Genomic DNA, 23052 nt, shown 5'->3' with positions numbered 1-23052 from the left:
AATCAGAAAATCCACTGAATCTTTGTACAGACTAGGATTTGAATTTTACCCCTTAAATTCGTCTCTATACCAGAGGTGGTGATGTCTGTTACATATTCACTTCCCTACCCACAAAAAGTGCTGCTTTATATATTACATTCCTCAATATTTTTATCTGTGACGCCAAGGGAATTATAAAAGGTGGTGGTGCAGAGAGGATAAATGTGAAATGAAAAATGTCTGTGGAACTGCAGCCTCACTGGGTAGCACAAGCATCAAAATGACCCTTAGATGGTAGCTTTATAAGTGTGTTATCCTGACACACCATCAAAGGGAGCAATTTATCCCTTCTTCTCTCCCCTCTCCCACTCTTTGTTTATGCCAGTAGAGTCTTCTTGGGGAACAGTTTGGAGCTGAAATGAATCCAGGAAGCTCACTGGGCCACTTTTAGCCCCAGTGGGTTTTCTGGTCCTGTTCACTGTACACCCAACACTTCTAATGTCACAAAGGCAGCATTCCAGTTGTAGGTTGGTGGCTGGTAGCTTAGTACAAGTGAAAATCTTTAAGTGAAATTCTTACCTTATTCCTGCTTAAAATACTTCTGAAACTCTTGTTTTGGATCAGCACATACCCTGTGTAAAACCCATTGGAAGATAACTTTGGGGAAACATAGTCACTGGCATCAAGTGTAAGATTTTGGTGTTTGCCATAGAATAACAACCAAGAGGTGTCAGACAGAGGTTTATAACCAGACAGCATATACACCATCCTGCCTTAGAAACCTAGATTGTACTGCCCTGAGGAATGTGTGGTAGAGTTTTTGTATTATGCAGCAAATGAAGGTTCTGTTTTAGAATGAGGAATTTGCAGATTTAGCATCCCTTGAAAAGAATATCAATCAAATAGCAATGGTGATCCTAGCCCAGAAAAAAGTTGGAGTTCTTTTTGTGGTAGCTTGGAAAGAAATGAACTTGTAAGTCTATATAATATTATGTTATTACTCCTGCATGGCAGTGGTAAGGCTGGCAGGCAGCCTACTCTACACAGTGCAGGCGTGCCAACACCGCATTGCAATGGAAAATCAATTCTCAGCCAACTGTACTTGGATTGGAAGGAATTCAAGCACCGTTAGTGTTCCGCGTCTGAAAGTGCCACCGTGATGTCTTTGCTCAGAGATGAATCTCATGAAGGTATTAGAAAAGGACTTGTAAAGCCTACGTTGGAGAATAATGTTTTTATTGAGGGTAATGTTAACGCCATTTTGTTTGAAAATAATGAGACAGAGCAAGCAAGAGAGGCATAGAGATAGATCTTACAGAAATTAAAAATCTCATTAATGAGATGCTCACTGGTGTTGTGTATAAACAGAGGTGAGATTAGGGAAGAACATGATGCTGCTTCTGGAAAATTAAAACAATGAACTACAGAATAGAGCTAGGAGCAATGGTAGAAAAGATGAATTATTATCCCTGTGCAGGAGCTATACTGTTTGCATGTGTTCCCTGGACTGTCTCCACAGTGACAGCATCTCATTACAGTGCTTTTAGAATTTGCTATCAGGTTGGTTTGAGTGTGTGTGTGTGTGATAGTTTTAAAACTGTCTTTAATTTCTTCTCACTAAGTTTGAGTAGAAAAGTGAAAGAATGTAAATAAATCACTATTGGGTGTAAGAAAGCTAAATAATGATTATTCTAAACACTTCCATTGGAAAGAGAGAAATGTTTGAGTCAGTACTCAAAACACATCCTCTATCTCATGTTGTCCCACAACTGCAGGTTGTGTGGCTACCGAACGTTGGATTTTACGCCACATGGTTTGTTGTAAGGGCAGACGAAAACAACATAATATCAGGATTAGCCTGTCTTTTGTCTCAGAATACCACAATTGATGTATCTGAATTTTCTGCATTTGGGAGTAATCCCTTCCTGGTATAGCTTCTCTTGATATCTACCAACCATTTTTTTTAGTCTTTTAGGTATATTGGGGTTTTTTTTCATCTTCTTTCCTGCAACTCAATGCAATACTATTACAGAGACTTGTTTTCTTTTCTACCTGGTCTCATTTTCTCTTTCAGAAGTGAATATTTTACTTCACATCAGCACTGGACTGAAATCACTCAGTAAATAAAAGATTTATACTTCAGTTAAATGAGTAAATATAAGTAATTTATGATGATGACAGCTAACTGAGACACTAGTGGCAAAAAGGGAACTACTTATAATTTGGTCTTAAAGGAAAGACTGCCTTTGGGGACAGTCTTTAGGATACTAGGTGAATATACATTCTGTTCCTAATTAGGACAGGTTTTATGACACTGTTCTTTTAGCCTGTTAATACTTTGCCTAAGTCAAGTGTTTGAAGTATTCTGATTCACACCATCACTTGAAGAGTCCTCTTCTACCTTCATATATATTTTTTTTCTATGATTTGGGCGGAAACCCCCAAAACAGGCCCTTCTTCAGTTCTTCTCTAATGCAATTTTAACAATGAAAGAGTTCAGTATTTATTTGGTATAAATGTAGAAAATGTCTTTAAATGAAAACCTAATAATTTTTCTCAGCAATCAGTAAGCAGAACAACATCAATTGAAAAGCAACTGTTTTATAAATGAAATAAGTGGTTTTAAATACATTTAGAAGGGCCTTTTAACTTGAGTAGAGATATGATGTTCTTGCAGCAAGTCTCTGTGACTAATCCACTGGAAAGATTTACCGTTAGGGAACTCAAGGTCTGCGTTTCAAAGGAAATATTGGTAAGGATTATTATTCCCTTGTCCCCAGCAGTTCTCATAATCCCCTTACACTCAGAGTAGGATTTACAAATACAAAATATATGTCAAAACTAGAATGCTCTGAGGCCCTGTATTTGCAGAACTAAAAATGAAGCCTAGATGATTTCAATCTTATTTTGTGTCAATTATTAAGCACCTATACATTTTTTTTTCCTCAGCTAGGCAACATGGTAAAGAGATGAATCGAATGTAGACCACTAACGAGTATTAGCCACAAAAATCTGCATCAAAAAGATCTTAGCATCTTGCTTACAAGACAGATCTTGAAGGAGAAACTTAATTGTAGGGATACCTTGGTCAGTGCATAAAACAATAACTCTTGTGTACTAGATTGTAGGCTTATAAATAAATTATTTATAATTGCTTGAGATGAAAAAAACGACAACCAAAAAGTGAGATTTGTTTCTCAGCCTGCTGAAATCAATGATGGGCTTCACATCTGGGTATCTTGGGCTCTCTGAGGATTTGCTTATGTTGCTGTAGCAGAGCAGCAAAATGGGTGTCTTCTGGAAGTGAGAGCACAGAGGTCAAGGCTTGTGTGTTTCAAGTTAGGCATGTGGTTACCTGCTTTCCTGGATGGCAGTTAGGTAAAGCAAGGCTTTCACCAAGCAAGAAAATACAAGGTTGGATGAATAAAGGCACATGCAAAGATCAGTCAAAGTTGATGAAAACCAGGTAGCTCAACAACGTGGGATTTTCTGACATGCGTCTTCAGAATGACCATTTGACAATGAAAATGTAAAATCCATGCCACTAGATTATTTTTTTTTTTCTATTAACCATTTCAGGGATAAATGTGGACATGCTTTCACAGGATTTATATGCAGGGAACATTGTCCTTGGGAGGTGAAATGTAGATAAAATCCTTCATATCTGATACTCATACATTTGTATGAGTCCTTGGAAATACATAGTATTTCCATTATGCACATACATAGTATTTCCAAAAGGTACTTTGCCACTACAACCTGAATAAGATGTTAATGAGCTCTCATATCCTTTTTCTGTTAGTCCTAGTCTACCTTAAGTGAGTACTTGACAAGTCAGTCAATTCCTAAGTCTTCTGATAAGAACAGTAACTATTATATTATGCTTCATTTTCTTAAATGCAGACAAAGCCTGTCAAAGGCTATTCAAGAGGATACTCTTGAAAAGCATTTGTTTTAATCCACAGAAAACATCTGAGCTTTACTGTTTTCCTTACAATTTCTCACACAAATGAAATACGTTAGACAGAGTGTGAGAAAAAGCTTTCCTGTGCTATTTCTGTCCTTTCCTGTGACTTTGGATCATTCTTTGTGACACTGCTTTTTTGAATTCTGAATTATAATGGGTTGCCTGGATTCAGTCCAAGACTTTCTTTGATTTTGGTTTGTTTTTAGGGAAGTAGTCTTGGGGGCCTTTCAGATAGAATTAAGACTTCACTTAAAGTTAAATCCCATGACAGAGCTGAATAAAATATTCAAACTAAACCATATGTTTGGACCATCAGTAATTTATGTAAGATGTACCTATGTCTGTGAATATTGTATACTCTAATGGAGAGGATGAAGGGATGTTTTCATTTAGAAACAAATTATTATTTTTTAACAGGACACACGTTTTCTGTTCAATCCAAACCCCACTGAATTAAGTCCTTCCATCAGAGTTTTATTTTTTATCATAAAAACTAAAGTCAGTTCAGCTTTAAAACATTTTAGTCTTCTAATTTCAGAGCATGGTCTGTACTAGGCCAGGTGATATGGGGATGCATTTTCACCTGCAAACCTCAGTCTGCTGTGCTGACCCGGCTAGAGAAGAGGGTTCATGGCCCTGATCAGCCTGAAAGCCCTGAAGCACTCAGTGTGCATTTTCATAAGGACAAGAGCTGGCACAAAGGAAGAAAGGATGCTGCAAAATGAGATAGGAGAGAGGTGAGTAGAACTCTGGCATCCTCAGTTGGCATCAAAATTGCTGCAGTGTTGCAGCCCCAGTCATGAAAAAAAACCTCCTAAGGTCAGGAAGCCTTCCTATACAAAATGTTCTGAGTGTGGTATTGAGCATTTCACAGGAAAAAGTGAAGTTAAGAACAGCGCTGTTTGGTGGTCAAAACTCAAACTCAGTTTTGAGGATAACATGGAGTGGAAGTGACATTATTGTGACTGTTTAAAGCTGTGTCATGGCAGTAGTTTTCACTGCTTTGTTTCAAAATGACGTCTAAAAGCTGTCAATGAACAGTGATGGACAATGAGGTACCAGAAACACCAATTTCAGGCTGCCAGACTGACCAAACATGACACCTTTTAAGCACTTAAAGTTCATATGCCAGCATTTGTTGGTGGAATATACTAATTGTCCATCAGCAATTAGAAAATCTGGGCAAGAATCGAGGGGAGAAATGATCACTAGAGATTTTTAATGAAACATTTCAGAACTGATGGGGAAAATGGCAATATGAAAACTAGCTTGTGTAGTGAAGAAGTTGTAGTAAGAGGAAACTCATAAAATGACCAGCCTCCTCTGGCTCCTGTGGTAGGATGGGTGAGATGGGGTTTTCTTTAAGCTTTGACACTTTGGTGTAGCTGAGTGTCTTGTAATCTCTTTCTAACTATACTACTTCCCTCTGCTACTATCTCTCCTTGAGTGAAGAACTTGATTTGAATTAATGGCCTTGAACAACTATGAATATATATGACTTGAAGACTATGAATATACATGACTTAAAGACTTTGTATATTTTGTTCTTGGTATGGTGATGTTTCTTACCTTGTTTCTGAAGTGGAAAATGTCCTTGTACTCTGGAAACTGTTAAAGTTCACTTCAGACCTCTCCACCCATTGCAGTGAAATGCATGCAGGACGAAATGAGAAAAGTGACTTAGTGGAGAGAAGCCAGACTGTCACAGTGTTTGAAACCTCTGAAGTGGCATGCAAGACTTCTTGAAAATCCTATTAGGCACAGTTTATTTGGCCCTCAGCTTGTCTGTGTCAGAGTTTTTCATCTTTAAGGTGGGTGTCACTATATCTGTTCTCTGGTGGACAGGGCTGTGTGGGGATGTGTGCATTAAAAACAGAGATAGTCAGTTCATGTGGAACTCAGGCCGTTTAACTATGAAAGAGTGGGGTTGATCCTTTAAGTAAGCTGTTGATGCACTGCTGCCTCTACAGGGTAAAGTGATTTTTAGTGGATTATACTCATTTTAGTAGGCTAGAATTTTTTGGACAATGAGAATAGCTTGTTTAAAGCAAACATATATTGCGTTTGGCAATTTATTAGGATTTATACTGCAAAGAAGAACAGAGCTCTGACACAATTCACCGTGAAATTAAATAGCAGCTTACCCCAGCAGCAAGAAGAAATCATCCCTCTGCCAGAAACTGAAACTCTTCTTCCACACACAGATGTAATACCTATCTCCTGCCACCCTGTACAAATACAGACACCTTGCTATGTGCCCTGGCAGTTAGCAGATTTGGGCTATTTCAGATTAGGAGGGAACTTGTTCCAGGCAGAATATAACCATGGAAAACAGCATATTACCAGATATCTCTGCCTTCATGGTTTCCTCTGTATGTGGTTCATAGCTTCTTGATTATCCTGGCATAGGTTTAAAAAAAAAAAAAAATTACCTTCTTTAGTACTCCCATATGTGGATGTAGTTATATTGAGATATATATATATAAGTTAATATCTTCCTTTGAGCTAGAAGATAAAATCAAATAGTAATCTTTATTAATAAGTCTAAACAAAGCTGTGATATGTGTATAAATGTTAGGTTTCTCAGCTTTTAGTATATTTGAGTGTCTCAGAGACAAGTGGGCCCTGAAGACCAGAAATAGGTTTGTAAAAAGACTTTGGAAGTGAAAGATTACCCAGCCTGTGTTCTCAGTGTCAGGTTCTTTCTCCAAACCCTCAAACTGCAGGAAGGCTGGAGCCTGAATGGGAGCAGAAAGCACATTTTTATCCATCTCTCTAGCCCATTCTAAGTTTAAGCTGCTTGTAAACTACTGTCTGGGGAATCTGGACTTTAGAAAATACAGGCTATTATTTTGTTGTTGTAGGAAAGACATGGCACAGCCTCATGTTTATGCTCAGGCTTCTTCTTGTATCTTGGAATATACTGTCATGCCTCCCCTAAGCCCTCCTATTTTACTAAATACCTATAATGGGGATCTTGTGTGAAAACATAAGTACTTCTACTATAGAGTTGATTCCTTTTTTTGCAGTAGGAAAGGCTAGACATGACTGGATCATCATTTTGATTCCTTAGTGACAGCTTATACAAAATTGTGATGGTCTGTTGTTACATTTTTTTTTTTTTCCTTTGCGTGAAAGAACTCAGCTGAACTGTAATTATTTACATATATATGCACATACAAAGAAGCAGTGTGGAAATGTAAGGCAGATAATAATTATTGAAGGCAGAAAATGAGATCTGTATCTCATTTGGAGGGAGACTACTTGGCACTTGTTTTATCAATTTCATCCTGAAGAAACTTCAACAGCTAAGTGGCATTTCCTGGGAAGCAGATCTATTAACTATATTTTAAATGTTTATGAGGACAGAGCCACAAGCTGAGAAGTAGACCATTTACTAAAAAAACTTCCTAATAAAATCTGTTCAAGTTAGGCTGAAACCTGTAGTAGAATCCCCTCTCTGAATATGTTTAATGATGCATGAAAACTATCAGGCTGAACTGGGCATGATATCAGCAAGTAATTGCATTGCAGGAAAACTTAGACATGGTTTGGAAAACCTTAGTGCTGGGCAACAAACAAAGTGATGGATTTGTTACACTGAAGCCTGAACAGTTGTACTTCAGTGGCTTTGACTAAAGGTTATTTCAGAACATATGTAATGGCAGTGCTGCTGCTGTCAGGTTTAGTATAACTATGATCCCATATGAGGTGGCATGAATATTCTGTAGAGCTGGCAGTTTGCAAAGTGATATATACATTGAAGACAAGTGCTCTGGTTAAACACTTAAAATGCAGTCTTCTGGGCTTTTAAAACATTCGGGGAGCTCAGGAGAGATTTCTATCCATATGCGTGTCATCACAATACTAAAAGAGCCATTAGAGCTGGCTTAGAAAGGAGAATGGAACAGACATGAAGTTCAGCTCAAAAGCACTTAGAGATGATGTTTGCATCACCTTAAAGTCACCCTGTCCTTTGTTCATCCTTCTGTTCATTTCATTTCTGAACTCTTTCTTTCTACTTCTTCTTTGAAAGAGTAGTTCCTCAGTTGCTAATGGAACAATATGCAACATTACAAATATCTTTAATGGAAAAAATAGGCTGTGTTTTTTCATGGCACTAGGTGACAATGTTTGTATCAGGAGGAATGGTGAAGTTTTCATGGGTTGTACTGGTTAACAGTGTATGTGCTGGAGCAAGTCCAGCTGCAAGGAAGCTCAATAATTATTACAGTTTTTGGTTACAATTTATAATCAGCTTTGCTTTGCTCTCAGTTACGATATGCTCAGATAAAGTTTCAGACTTGGAAGGTGAGAGAAGGTAGATGGTGTCTTAATCTTCATAAGGCAAAGCCACCTTAGATGCTATTGCAGAGTAGGGGTCAGTTTGAGTTAGAAACAGCAGTAGGCTTTGGCTGTGGAATGTGCTTTCTGGTAGGCATGTGTTGCTGGATGAAGCCTTTATGTCAAGGGCGTGGACTGTCCGTACAAGTCATGAAGATATAACTAATCCCAAACTCTGTTCTCATAAATCAAGAAGAGCTTGAACATGGAGGAAAATCTGTTCCAAGTTTCTGGTGAGTAACTGCAGAAGGACAGTCCAGCATGTTAGCAAAACTCAATCTCTACTCTCTTTCACTATTCACACACATTAAGGGTATTTACTACTCTGTCTCTGATTGCAGTTCTGTTGAGCTTTCTTTTACTCTTTTGTCTGAATAACTATCTAGCTGTGCAGCAGACACTCTGGGGGGACAAAGTTCTGTATCTATTTATTAAGAGCTGAACAAAAGCCTAGACATCAGTTTCTGTTATATGTAAACCTGCTTTTGCTATATGAGCCTACTGTAAACCCATCCAGAGAATGTAAAGCTACATTTCAGATATAAACAATGCCTAAGATTTGTTTTCTCTGATTTGACTATAGGAAATTGAAGGCAAATTATTGTGAAAAAAATTAGTTGATATTAGCCTGGCAAAAGAATTTCATTACTTCTGTAGGGAGAGGAAATAGATTAAGTAAAAAAATGTCTAGAACAATTTCACATGAGTGAATCCAGTGATCTTGGGAGCCAGCTACACCCCAGAGAAGAGGATATGCCTAGGCCCCACAAGGTCAAAGGACAGTGGGTTTCCAGATGTGCTTGATTCACAGAGGGGCTACCCCTCTTCATCACTGACCCACACTCAAAGTAGTTCCTTTTCACACACAACTTCCCTGAAGCCATGCAGTATATAAATTCTACTGATTCTTTGTTGTCCCAGTTCTCCATACTTTGAAATTGTCTCTCCACTTTTCTTGTCTGTAAATTACCATTCACAAGGAGTATCCAGAGAAAAGCCTGTATCTTCAGCAATGACCATGCTTCTGGCTGGAGTTTAGATGCTTTCTTCTCTGTTACTATTTAGTAATACCACAGCATCTTGGGTGGCCACATTAGGCAAAGATACAGAGATAAATTTCCATCAGTTTGCTGCTTTGAGGTTTATCATGTTGTTTTTAAGAGGAGTCACACAGAACAAGGGTTCTCAGTGGATTGCTTAGATGAGATATTACAGTAGTAGGAGGCTTTCTATTTTCTCTGAATTTTGCTTGGTGTTGGGAGATTTGACTGTAACCTAAGACTTAAACCCTCAAATAATCAAAAACTCTGCCCCCAAACTGCGCTTGGCAGAAAAATTGAGCAGTTTAGTCAAAACTGAGCAGCCTCAGAAGTTTCTTCCAATTTCTGTGACTTCTCCCCCCAAAAAGAAACTCAGAATGGCTGGTGAGTTCTGGGAAGGCTTTCAGCCAACAGAGCCTGAATTTCAGCTTTGTATCATTGTCAGACTCCATAGGCTTGTGAGAGCAAATTTTTATTTGGCTTCTGGGCTCTCTATAGCATATCAGTATAATGTGCTTTCATGCTGTGAGGAGGATATGCCTCTGCTAGCCACTTTAGATAACAAACATCATTTGTCAATAACTCCTTGTAGGATCATTTTCAAGCTCTTTGAAAAAAAAAAATGAAGAGGAAAATTTGCTAACCCAAAGCAGAAAATATCATCCTTTGAAAATACTGTGCTGAAACACCTCCTATTAAGAGTATATTCAAATCCTATTAACCACTGTTGGCAGAATTAGTAGAAAACATGATGCCAAATTGGGCTTTTGCTGCGCCTGTGATTTCAGCTTGGTGTGACTTTCTTTCTGAGGAGCAGGGTTTTGTGAAGTCCTGAAGAAAAATTTTGAAAGACTTTCCCCCCCCACTCTATTACAAGATGACTTGAATGTTGAAGGCAATCAGTTTCATTCCAGTGTGCTGGGAAATCAGCTAGATTATCTCACCAAAGTTCTTTTCTTTGTCTGTCTTTCTTCTCCTTAATCTACCAAACCAAATACCAGAAGTTTGTGTTTTTTTTTTTCTTTCAGATGTGTTTATAGGATGTCAGAGTTTTAAATTCTCACTACTAAATTTAGCAGAGAAATTGTATGGCTGCTATAACAAAACAAAACATTAAAAAAAAAATTAAAGCCAAAAAATATAGAATGAAACAATATTGTAACAGAAACTTTGATATGAACTGGAGAGTATTTAGTGACCACCTGTAATAGTTTTGTAATTGTATTTGGTTTTCAATTAGGTTCCTAAGTTCATAAGCTCAAGGAGATTTCTTATTAGCTAATGAAATTGCAAACTCTTATGGCATCTGATAAATTCTAGACTAACTGGACTTGCAGGAGGGCTTGCCTGTCAGTTCTTCAGGGAAGTGATTTTTTTTTTTTTTTTTGTTCTACTAGGCTCAGTGGTGTTCCAGTGTGTGTGACTACAGCAGCTTCTGATAAACACAGCTCATATAATGAAAACAGTTAAACACAAGAGATTGACTATCTCTTAATGTTTAAAACTTCATTTTGACTAAGGCTCCTTCTCATATGCAATTTTATAATTGATATCTATGATTTATATCCCTCTCAGAAGGCAGTGATGTAGATGCTGAGCAGTGCTGTCAGTGTGCTACCTTGGGAGCAGCTCTAAAGACCAACTAGAGAATGATAGCCATTTACAGGGATCATAAATTTATGACATCAGACCAAATGAATAAAGCTCAAGCATGAATACTGTTTGAGATCTCCTTAGGGGTCCTCTTTGCTCTCTTCACTTTGCAATGCAGCCCAATCTTTTACCATGACCTGCAGATAATGGCTCTCTTTCCAAATTATCTTCTTGCAGGCATATCTGAAGTACTTCTGTGTCAGTCTGCTGACCTTGGATTATCTGCTGTTTCTCTGTACAGGGCAAGCACTTTACAATGCATCCCCTGTCCAACACAAAATGGTTTTAAGAATTATAGTCATAGGTAGCTATCATTCCTCAGACGTAGCACAAGGCTCTCAAGTCTCTCACCCAAACGTGAATATAAAGCAAGGGCAGTAAGGGTGGGACAAGCTGAGCTTTTTCCCGTTCTCATAGGAATTTGCCCACACACACTGTGCATGCAAAAACCAGTTACCTCATCTAGTCTGTATCATTTCACACTCTTTGCCCTTGTACTACTCTAAGCACAGGCTGTTGCCTTCATATCTATGTGCAACAACTTCTGGGCTTGTTTTCCTTTCTTTTACATGCCACTAAAACACCCCTCAACCCTGATGAGGTATGCAACAAGAAGTCACCTGCCAGCTGTTTGCCTGGCACTGCATTGCCCAGAAATAGGCATTGCACTGTCCTCCCCTGAGTACAATGGACAGCTGTAATCTCATGTCACCCCTCCCCTTCCACTGTAGCAAATTAGCTGCTGCTGGCAGTAGATCACAGACTGCTTTTGGCAGTAATTTAGTGTTTGTACACCTTTACTCTAAAGGTCACATCATGCTAGTGTCTCATGTTGATCCAGCCCTATCTAATCCATTCATTTTGCTTTCTTACACCTGCTATGTCACATTATTGTAATTCTTCTCTTATGTTTCTCTAACCTTACTGTGAATTATTTCTTTCAGCCTTTTTTTTTTTCTTCAGTTTGCTGTGCCTTGGGGTTGTTATAGTATGTGTGTTATTTTTGTTTCCCTTTGTTTCTTCTGCAAGCTGAGAATAGTAAACTTTCATCTGGGCAGGAAAGGTTTTTATGAAAAAAAAATTCTTAATACCTTGACATTTTCTTCAGGGCCCCTGAGAAACCTTTCCTCACAGCCTTGAAAATTAGGCAGCAACAATGTTTTTGTTTCATATCTCTTTAAATATGTGACCTTTTCTAAGATTTAAGAATGGGACTTCTTAAAGGAGTGTTCTGACTGAAACTTGGAGGGGTTTTAGCTGCTGCAGCTTGTCTTAACTTTTCCCTTCTGCAGGGATTTTGGGCCCCCACTACCTGGGGAAGGAGGCACAGCTTCTCTGCTGCAGTAGTGCCTGGCTGAAACCATCTTCACCTGCTTTCCAGCCCAGAATAACCTGTTATGTATTGAAACAGAAGAAATATCAACTGGGAGCAAATATGCCTTTAGGCTTCTAGGGAGGTCTTTCTGCATACATCTGTGCAGTTATGCCAGAAGGTAACTGCGTAATTAGTGTGATTTCAAAAGCATGTTGAGCAGAAGCAGCCTTTATTAAAAAATAACAGAAGCAAGGATAGTAAGAAGTACCTGATGCTTTTCAAAAACTCTAGGTGATAGAGAAGGCAGGTTTGAAAAAAGAAATACTGATGAAACCTAGATAAGTTTTCCAGATACTTTGAAATTCTTTGGAGAAAGAATATGAACTGATGTACTATTGAGAGAGTTAAAAAAGAGGTTAGCTGACATGGCAGGTCTGATGAGCCTCACTATTTGTAGAGAGTAACACACCAGGAAGACAGAATCCCTTCTAATCAAGTCCTGAAGTTGTGTGAGACAGGACTTAAAAATGGACATACCAGAGCAGACCAAAAGTCTATCTAGCTTAGTGTTCTGCCTCCTGCAGTGGCCAGTAGCTGATTTGTGGAAGGGGAAGGAAGGATAAAAGCAAGTTGAATTTGTAGCAATATTTCCCTTGAATGCTTCTTAATAAATGTGCCCCTTAGAGATGTGCTTTAGGAGTGGTGTCTCCATTACAGGCTGGCGTGGCAGGATTGAATTAACTCCCAGGTCAGTGAAGGATAGGGCCACAGTGCTGCTTCTCTTCCTTCCTTACAGTTCACTGTGCTGAGAGCATGACAAGAAGGAACTATCCTTGTATTCTGTGTCCTTTTCTGCCTGTGTGAGGGATGGATTTAATTTAGCACTCAGCACGTTTCCTTCTGTGGTCTGCTAGAATGTCAAGGGTGCTTTGCTGCTGCTGAGAGGCCTTGGCTTTGGGGCTGGCTTGGGTTAACACCATTGTTTCAATACTCTTGATCAAACTTAGACAAAAGTATTTACACAACATGGTAATCAGACCTAATATTTGATTGCAGTGTCTGGGACAAGCACCTGCTCACTGAAGGTGAAGTATGCTATTTCACAATATATTTAGACACTTCTGTGAAGGCAAACCTAAAGAGATCAATGTGTCTTCTGCAAAATAACACTGATCACAGCCTTCAAATAAAATAAATCTCATTATGAATAGCAATCTGAAAGGTAGAATAAATATCTTGGCTCTTAAGATGGTAAATGTCATACAAAAGCTGTATGTTGTCATGCTTTGTGTCAGCATCAAGTTCTTCCAAGTGTTTTAAGTAAGTATTCTCTGATGGTGTGTGGTATTTCTGGGGGGGCTGCAATTCCCAAAGAGGTTTGCCAGGATGGTCTTGGTGAGAAATAGTTCAGACTTCCTGCTTTAGAAGTTGAGCGAAGCAATATTTAAAAAAGTGTCTTTTGCTAGTCTGCAGCTTTATAATGTTAAATGGTTTCGTGCCAGATTTCAGTATTAATAAACTGACACTTCAATAATAATATATTAATAATATTTTTATTATGCTATTATTAGCTTTATCATGGATTCATAGAATGATTTGTGTTGGAAGGAACCTTAAAGATTGTCTAGTTCCAAGTCCCCTGCCATGGGCAGCAACACCTTCCATTAGACCAGGCTACATGAGGCCTCATCCACCTGGCCTTGAACACCTCCAGGGAGGGGGCATCCATGACCTCCCTGGGCAATGTGTTCCAGTGTCTCACCACTCTCACTGTAAAGAATTTCTTCCTCATCTTCAGTCTAAATCTACCCTTCTCAAGCTTCAATCCATTCCCTTTCACCCTATCACTACAAGTCCCTTCCTGGCTTTCTTGTAGGTCCTCTTTAGCTACTGGCAGGCTGCTATTCAATCTCCCCAGAGTCTTCTTTTCCCTAGGCAGAACAGCCCCAATTCTCACAATCTGTCCCCACAGGGGAGGTTCAGCGGTATCATGTCCCTCTTGTGCTGGGGGCACCAGAACTGGACACAGTACTCCAGGTGGGGTCTCACAATAGCAGAGCAGAGGGGAAGAATCACCTTCTTTGTCCTAATATATTGCTGGTGTGATACCTCAGAACAGCTTCTGACTTTCTGTAGCTTGTCTGCAACATAGCATGAGCTTCATGACAGCATATGAATTTCAGATGCCTGTGCATTTGAACTGTTCTTCAGTGAACTAAACCAGGAAAATAGGTACATGGAAGACAGCAAAAATCAACCAAAAATAAAACCGATTTAGTGGAGTAATTTAATCAACATAGAGTTATCTCTAGCCAGCATTTGGGAGTTGATCTTCAGCTTGTCCCAACAGGTCTATCATTATAAAAGTACTGAAAGACATGAGAATGTTCTGCATCATCTTTTCCCTTAAGATCCATAGCTCTTGAAGACCTTCAGAAAAGAGGTTCCCATCTCTGAGCGCCTATAGACTTTTGCACTCAGGTCATGGGAAGTAGTTAATCTTGTAACATTCAACAGATGTCAAAGATAGTGCTGGTCTCCAGTTCATCTCTTACCACCAGATCGGAGAGTACTTCTTAAATACCCTGTTTGGATGTCACATTTAGGAAAAGTAACTCTTAGTGTTCAAGATTCTGTGAACTTTTTGAGTGGATAAATATGTCTGCAAACTCCACAAGCCCATGTTCTCAGATTATTATTATATCTAGAGCAGACGGAGTTTTAAGCAGTGAGTTTTAGCTGAGACTGGGTGAGGTATCTTGTGTTCTACTTTTGGAAAAGAGCTTTTCTGCAAAAATTTTGTTATTGTGATTATGTTGCTCTTACTTCAGTTTGAGACAAGTAACGACACATTGCTGGAGGCTAAACTCTGAAATTAGAAATCCAAGTCAGGACAGAACCCAGCTGTTGCCTTATTAAGCATTGCACTGAGCTGCTAGCTTTCTGCTTTGCACAGGCTCTTTGTGTTTCTGGGACAGTGAAAAGCTGCAGTTTGAAATGACAAAACCTCTGGTGGTTTTCAGCAATTTTATGCATAAGGTGTTGCAGTGAGTGAGAGCTTCCTGGTGCTTGCCTGGGAGCTCCCAGTGGTTGCAGCAGGAAGGAACTGTCGGCAGAGCTCATTGGAAATCCCTCTCTTCTCTTCAGCCTGTTTTTAGGATTCTTGCTTCATAGTGCTTGTTAATCTCTGAGTAAAAAAGCAAAGTTCACCACTTTTGCTGTGTGTTTGAGAAGTGGATGTACAAATACACTTAGTTCAAAGCTCTTAACTGCTATAGTTTCTATTGTGTTGCATATTTGTCATCAGGAATTTTGCAATGGAGTGGATTTTCCTTTGGGAAATCTTCCTGACATATAATTCTGAAGGAATTTACACTTGCAGGGGGACTCAAAAGCATCAGCAGTAATGCCCTGCTAAGCAGTACTTCCAAAGATGTGTTTAAGACCAGAGTTGAGAGAAATATAAAACTCTACCAAAGATTTCAGAAAAAAATGTAAGATTCTAGGCTGGTGTGGAGAAGGTAGTCTCCAAATTAAGAACCAGATTAGAAAATGTGGATCTTGGTCTGTCTAGAATACATTTGTTTGGACTACAGTAGAGGAAATTTTATTAAAGAGTCTGGTTATATGAGTTGAGAAGACCTCAGGGTGGTATGAAATTTAGTTAATTGGGAAGTCAAAAAACTCCCTTACCTATGTGCTAAAGCCACATCATGGTTCAGGAAGTCACATTAAAATGGGTTTAAATTTAAGCTCATGCATGAGCTTAAACAGCCTTTCTGGAGAGGAAAGTTCTTCTGAAAAGAAACTTTAATTAATGTGTTGCAGTCCTGGGATAAAAACTGCTGTAGAAACAGAAACCAGTGGTAATGATAATACCATCCACAATACATTTTAATCCTCTTATTTTCTATGATTTTTATCTTAAACACATACTCAGTCTTTAAATAAAATTATAAATGGTTGGTTTTAAATACAGAGTAGTTATTTAATTGGGATTGCTTTATGAAATGTGTTCTAAATAACACAAAATTATTGCAGATGTGTTGCCAGACTACATGAAAATTCAGGTATCTTCCCCCAATGAATGACCAAATTAGCTACACATGTATTTCTGCTTATATATTTTAAAAGCCATAAGAGCAAAGCTGCAATCCCAAATGCCATACTATTTTTAGATCCTTTATAGTACACAAGGGACAGAAAAAAATATCTTGTATATATATTTCCATCAGTATTAAAACCCTAACGCTGGCTTGACTCTGCAAATTAATAGCAGTGCTCCTATATAATTTATTATACATATGTGTTACTACTTTCCCTTTTTCCTTATGAGGAATTTTTAATTGGCTCTCCTTTTGTATGGACTGAAAGTCCTTATTTAAGTAAACAAGTGAGTATTAAGTAAGTATGTGATTTATATGCACAAACAGAAACTTGGACTCTCTGTGGGCTTCAGTGATGCTTTTTCTGGATTTACATTAGTAAGTAAGACCTGGCCTTATTCCTGGTAATATAAAAAGCTTTGAGGCAAGTTTCTGGTGAAGTAAAGGCTGTAGTGCTAGCTAATGCAGCATCAGTTTAGAGCTTTTCTGGCAGGATCTCCACATATTTGTGAGGAAAGACCATGCTCACCTCAGTAAACCTGGCTCAATGTGCTGCAAGGCTTTTTTTTTTTTTTTTTTTGGTGTGTTCCCTTTTGAAACAAACATTTCTTCTGTTCCCCTAAAAACCTTGATAGTCATAATTCCCTTACTTTCCTTTTACAACATTTCCTGCTTATTAGCTAAACAGTGTCCCATAGAGCAGGACATGGAGTGTTCTAGTGTTCTACAGATAGTGTTGTTCTGTGTCTGAACTGATCACTGGATGGGCAACATGAGGTGTAGTCACATTAAGAACATTTGGAGGAACTTTCCTTTGCATTCTTCCAGTGAATATGCCCCTGTGTCTTTTCGGAGGAAGAGAAACACAGATAAGGTGTTCTTTTCTGTAGTTAGAATTCACCACACTTTTTTTGAAGCACATCAGAAGACATGCACTGAAAAGATTGCTTTTTGTTTAAAAAACCCAATCAGTCATCTGATCAATTTTAGTCCTAGCTGGTAGGGATCTCAACCCCCCATAGCTGCTCATGCACGCTCAATGGAGAATGGGAAAGGCAAAAGGGAGAAAACCTGTGGGTCAGGATAAAGGGAGTTCAACAGGCAAAGGAAAAGCCACACAGGGAAGCAAAGGAAGGAATTCAGTCACCATTTCCCATTGACAGGCAGATGTTCAGCCACCTCCAGGAGAGCAGGGTTCCATCCTGTGTAGCAGTTACTTGGGAAGACAAACACCATCACTCCAAACATCTCCCCTTCTTCCTCTGCTCCTGGCACGGCTTTTATTGGCTGTCCCAAGCTGTGTTTCCTCCCAGCTTCTTGTGCAGCCCCATCCTAATGGCTGGTGGGCGGGGGTAAGGAGCAGGTAAGACTTGGATGCTATGCAAGAACTTCCCAGTCACACCTAAAACACCAGTGTGTTATCAACACTATTTTGGTCACTAATTCAACACTTAGTACCACAAGACCTACTATGAAGAAATCATCTGCTTGCTTTGCTTGACTATGGATGGCACCTTGTTCAGTGTTTGCAAATGACGCTTTCCACAGAGCTAACTGCAGTTTGGAGAACTCTCATGAACATTACAGTGGTGTTGCATCTTCCTTCTTTGGGTGTGATGTCACAAGCTGGCCATTTGGTTTTGAATGCTACACCTTTCTCTTTGTCATAATCAAAGATATAGTCACCTAGCACAAGCTCCTCATTCTTTCCTTGTATGTCAAAGCACTGTCTTGGTAGCTGCCAGGAAGATGCTCTCTTCTCTCCTCAGACTCACAGGTGTTGTCTCAAGGATATAATATTGCTTAAGAGTATAAGGAATATGAACAGAGAGTAACAGGCAGATTCACTGTGATTATATTTGCAAGGCTCTTTTTTTTTCCCCCCCACATCCCTCCTTTTCATTATTCAAACTGCTCATTCTTTGCTGAATGAGCTACATTTTAGCACACCTAAAAATAATTTTCAGAATTTATGTTTCAGCAGGATGAATACTTTTACTGCAAGGTAATCTTTCAGGGAAGCAGTTACATATCTCAATATATGACTTAGAATGGAGTTCAAACAAATTCTCATAAACAAGATTTATTTTGCCATTTAACTGTAATAAAGTTGCACCTTGAATTGTGCTGTCTGTAAGTCAAACACAAAGGGATACACGTTAATCCTCAGTACTAAACCCCTGGTTTTATTCAGCCAGTGTAAGAGACTTCCCACTTAATTTAAAAATGTTCTGTTTATCCAATTTCTGAATAGATTGTTTTTTATTGGTAAAGAGAAATCTGAGCTGTATTTAATTATTTTTTTTCCTAAGCTTCAGGAATCCTTCATCTACCAACAAAATAAGAACAGTTTCTGATATCTGTGTTCCCTTGACCTCAGTAATTTACACAGCTGAACAGAGCATTCAAGGATATGTAAAGTGACTTTTGAAGTAAAAAAATTAAATATTGGAACTTATACTGTAGTGAGTATGTTCATAAAAAGAAATACTTCCAAAGAAGCCAGATATGAACTCACATTGGTTCTCTTCTTCGCCCGTTTCATGTTTTGAATTTTAATTTTGAGCAATTAAAACAATTCCTCTTTGGAGTAAGCTTGATTTTTGCCTTTGTGGCCTCCTGGATATTTTGTACTTCACAAGCTTTAATTAAGAGATTTTCTTGAAGCTATACCATAATATCTGATCTCAACTTCAAAATGGGAAGCAAGTGAGGCCTCTTAGAAGTTGGCTACCAGGAAGGGACTGGAGCATGGTCTGTGTGTGGCAACTGCTGGATAAACACTCTGGAAATGATCTTCCCTAGAATCAAGGGTGAGACCAATTAAATTAGTCAAAATTTTCTGAAAAATTAGCTGCTGGGGAAAAAAAGGGAACATGGAAAATGAGTTTGAGTATTTTTTTAAATGTTTTAATTTTTTTTAAGCTATATTATTTAAATGAAAAAAAAAAACCTGGGAAGTTTTCCTGCTTTGGAGGATAGGTTTACTTATGTCTGTTGAAGATACTAAGCAAGAGTTGGGTATACATAGCAAAATACTTCTAAAATTTGTGTGAAATGAAAAGAAATAATAATACATCTTTTATTTGCTTCAGTGATACCAGTACTGAATTATAGCTAGTACTTAAAATTATTGGCTTGAGGAAGGACTAATGACAGTTACATTGCACCACTCCTGTATGTAAATGCTAAGCACACGGTGTTCCTTGGAATACTCTCATGTGTCCTACTTTACATATAAAAGATGTATAAAGGACATATGAAGTCCTTCATAACCATCTCCCTCTAGCCCTCCAAGTTGAGCAATGTTTTAGGGATCTTCAGTATATTCAATAAGCTTTTGTATTTTTTTTTCAAATACAAAATACAGCTATTTAGTTCTGCACAGCAGTGTAAATTTTATACGAGTGCTTTATGTACCGACTGATAATAGCTGTGGAGAAGTCACAGTAAAACCAGAACTCCTCCATACCTCCTTCATGTATAATCAGCTTATAAACACACCTAAATGTCAGATTTGGTTTCCTCCTGGGTAAAGCTGCTTATTAAGTGAAGAAGAAATTATAGTTTTGCAAGTTAAAACCTCTGAATGCTTCACCTTAGGCAATGTTTACTCATCCTATCTTGTACTGGTGCTCTTTACTTTAAAAATGCCATTAAAGCCTACATGATGACCCTGAGATAGTTACCTTTATGTCACTGTCATTGCTACAATTGCACAGACAGAAAATCCAGGCTGCAAAGGAGAAATGGGAGAAAGAGGTAGCCAAGCTGCTTTTAGTTCAGAACTAATATTTTTTTCAAGCATAGCATTCTGTCTCTCACTATTTTTCATCAAAAAATTATTTTACAGAGACAGACTGCAAGGGAGGAATTATTTTTAACAAAATAAATAAAAATGGTGAGAGATGCAACGGGGATTGGGGAGGGTTGAGAAACTTTTCATTTTTTTTCAGTGTATTGAGTCACAAATGCTCCCTTCCAGCTACAGAAGGAGCATCTGTCTTCCTTTCAAGATTTGTTTGTGAAATATTGCAGCCACAGCAGGTTTTTTTTGTTTGTTTGTTTGTTTGTGTTTTGTAGGATTCTTGGTGATGATATGGTGAACTTCTGTTGGGCAGTTCAAGGTACTTGAATTGCAGGTGTAAGTCAACGAGAGATAAATGAGAGTAAGATCATTCCCTGCTGAGAAATGGCTGAAATTGGCATTTTTCTAATTTAGGTCTTGCTCAGTGATGTAAATGTATGCAGAGGATTATAGTTACAGGGACCCTGCAGTGTGTGAGTTAGCAAAAGTAACTGAATTCTGAGATTGCTGTTCAAGTTAATCCTTTTGGGGTCTTTTCTCAGTCCATACCATTTCTGTGAAAATAATTCTTTCTCCTTAGGCCTATTCTCAAGTTTTCATCTATTGAAGCAAGTGCTGAAAACAACTGATCTCCAGTCCTAAAGTTGTAGCCTCTTATTTAATAATAAACAGCATCACCTAGCATTTGCTCATAAACTCCCCACATCCAGCATTCCCGTTTGTTGCCATTTAACACCTTTTTTATTTACTTATGGCACTCCAACAAGGCACAGAAGACCTTGGTTTCTATAGGAGCAAGTATAAGCAAGAGCCTTTCACACACCAATCCTTGGTAGTAGCTCTAAACATCAGCATTATCACTGCTAGAAACAGCTACTGTTTGCCAGAAAATGATTTCCACTCTTTTCACTTCAGAAAGTGCAGTCACTTAGAAGAGACTGAGCTGAGAAGTTAAATCACTGAATAGAATTGGTTCTGTTCTAACTCAAACCAGGATGAAGGGCAACAAACTGGACTTCAATAATGCTTGTTCCTGATGGGTGTATTCATTTTAGATGAAAACTTATTGAATCACAGGCAGTCCTTTGCAGTCTTCACTTTTTTCGTGATAGAGGTAACTAAATACTGTGATCATGCTACCAGAGAGGGAAAAGCTCTGGATTGCCAACTCATGAGTGTTATGTGTCCTTTTACTTACTTAAGTAATGAAAGTACTTGCAGATTGACTTGGATGGGAATTCATTTGAGTAAAAATGCACAAGCCTATCATTTACGTTGCAATAATATTGTGACACAGAATATCCTTTGTTCATAGTTTTTCCCTTTAGAGAGACACTCCATGCTTCTTGAGCATGCATTCATTTGGTGCTTTGACCACTGTGAGACTTTAAATCCCTTTGTGCCTTAAAGCAAGAAAATGTTTTGGTTCTATTCAAGAAAGCCTGTCAACAATGAAGCATCAACAGAGTTGTTTATTCTTTCAATGATAGATTTCTTCTTTACTTCAGTATCTGTGCTCATCCAGTTTAAAATGTAAAGCTGCTTATCGTGCAAGTCATGGAATTCTTTAGGATTTAAAAAAAAAGGAAAACATGTCAAATAACAAAGCAACACTTCCCAAGTGCTTATCTGGCAGAGTAGAGAACCCTGATATTTCACTCGAATCAACTGTTTAAATGAGCACTTTAATGACAGTCATTATTTGTTCAAGATTTGCTTATGTAGCAACTTGAGTATTTATACAAAGAATAGAAGCTTGATGAAACAGAGTTAAGAAATGCATGCAAGCAAAATTAGATCTGCACCAAACCATCTTGTTTCACATTTTTTATATTAAAAGATGAACTCTTCTTCCATAAATGGAGAAGTTTATATTGCTTAATAGGGGAAATTTAAAAAGAGTCCCTCTGAATTTTGACTTGATTACACTCTAGGAAAAATATGAAGCCTTCTTCCTGTGTAATCCATCTGATTATGTTACATGAGCCTACTTTTCTGTAGCATGCAAGTTTCTATTTGTAGGCAAAAAGAACCCCTTAAAGTGATCCAGGAAATGTTTCAGCTTTTGTAGTCACAACTGTCTTTATTAATGTAGGGTAGGATTCATCTTATCTATGATGTCTACAATCCACCTGGTTATATCTAGAGGGCATAAATCATCTGGCTTGATTTTGGTGCATCTTTCTTTAGGGTGAGATGTGTAGTCTGTTGCAGTACCTACTTATGTCTGTGGAGTATGATGAGGTCCTTTTGAAACATAGATGTCTGTGATCTGGCAAATCCTCTCATCTGGGCGTCATTAATGGGAAAATATTCTATGGTTTTTATGTGCTTTTAGGAAAAAAAAACCTATGGACATGATTTTCATTGATATTTTTACATGGTTTGTGTGGTTTCAGGAATTTGGTACTTGTCAGGTGCAACATTTATTCTAGGTCCTGTGTTTTTTGAAATCACTGCCACTTGGAGGGCAGAAGGAACGGTTGGGCACTGAGAGAATACTGTGTAAACTCTTGCCCCCTTTGTTTCATTCTAGAGGAGCTCTGAACCATTCTGTTCATGGGGTCACTTACATCCTTTTGTTGAAAGACATCTGTGTCTTCTCTCATTCAGGGTGGCACTATGTGTAAGTTTTCCCATTCAGCATAACTTGATCTCTGAACAACCTCAAGTGACACCTTCCCCTGTCCTGACCATCATTCTGTCCTTTTTGTTTGGAGTGTGCAAAATATACGAAAATTAAAATTGAACATGTGGTAGGACAGAATTTGCAAGAGAATTGGTCAATATATATGACTAAAAGAAGATTTTTTTTTTTTTTTCTAAAAAGTTTGAGTTTG

Source organism: Indicator indicator, chromosome 25 (genome assembly GCF_027791375.1).
Source record: "Indicator indicator isolate 239-I01 chromosome 25, UM_Iind_1.1, whole genome shotgun sequence".
NCBI classification, from domain to species: Eukaryota; Metazoa; Chordata; class Aves; order Piciformes; family Indicatoridae; genus Indicator; species Indicator indicator.
Note: the sequence above shows the minus strand (reverse complement) of the source record.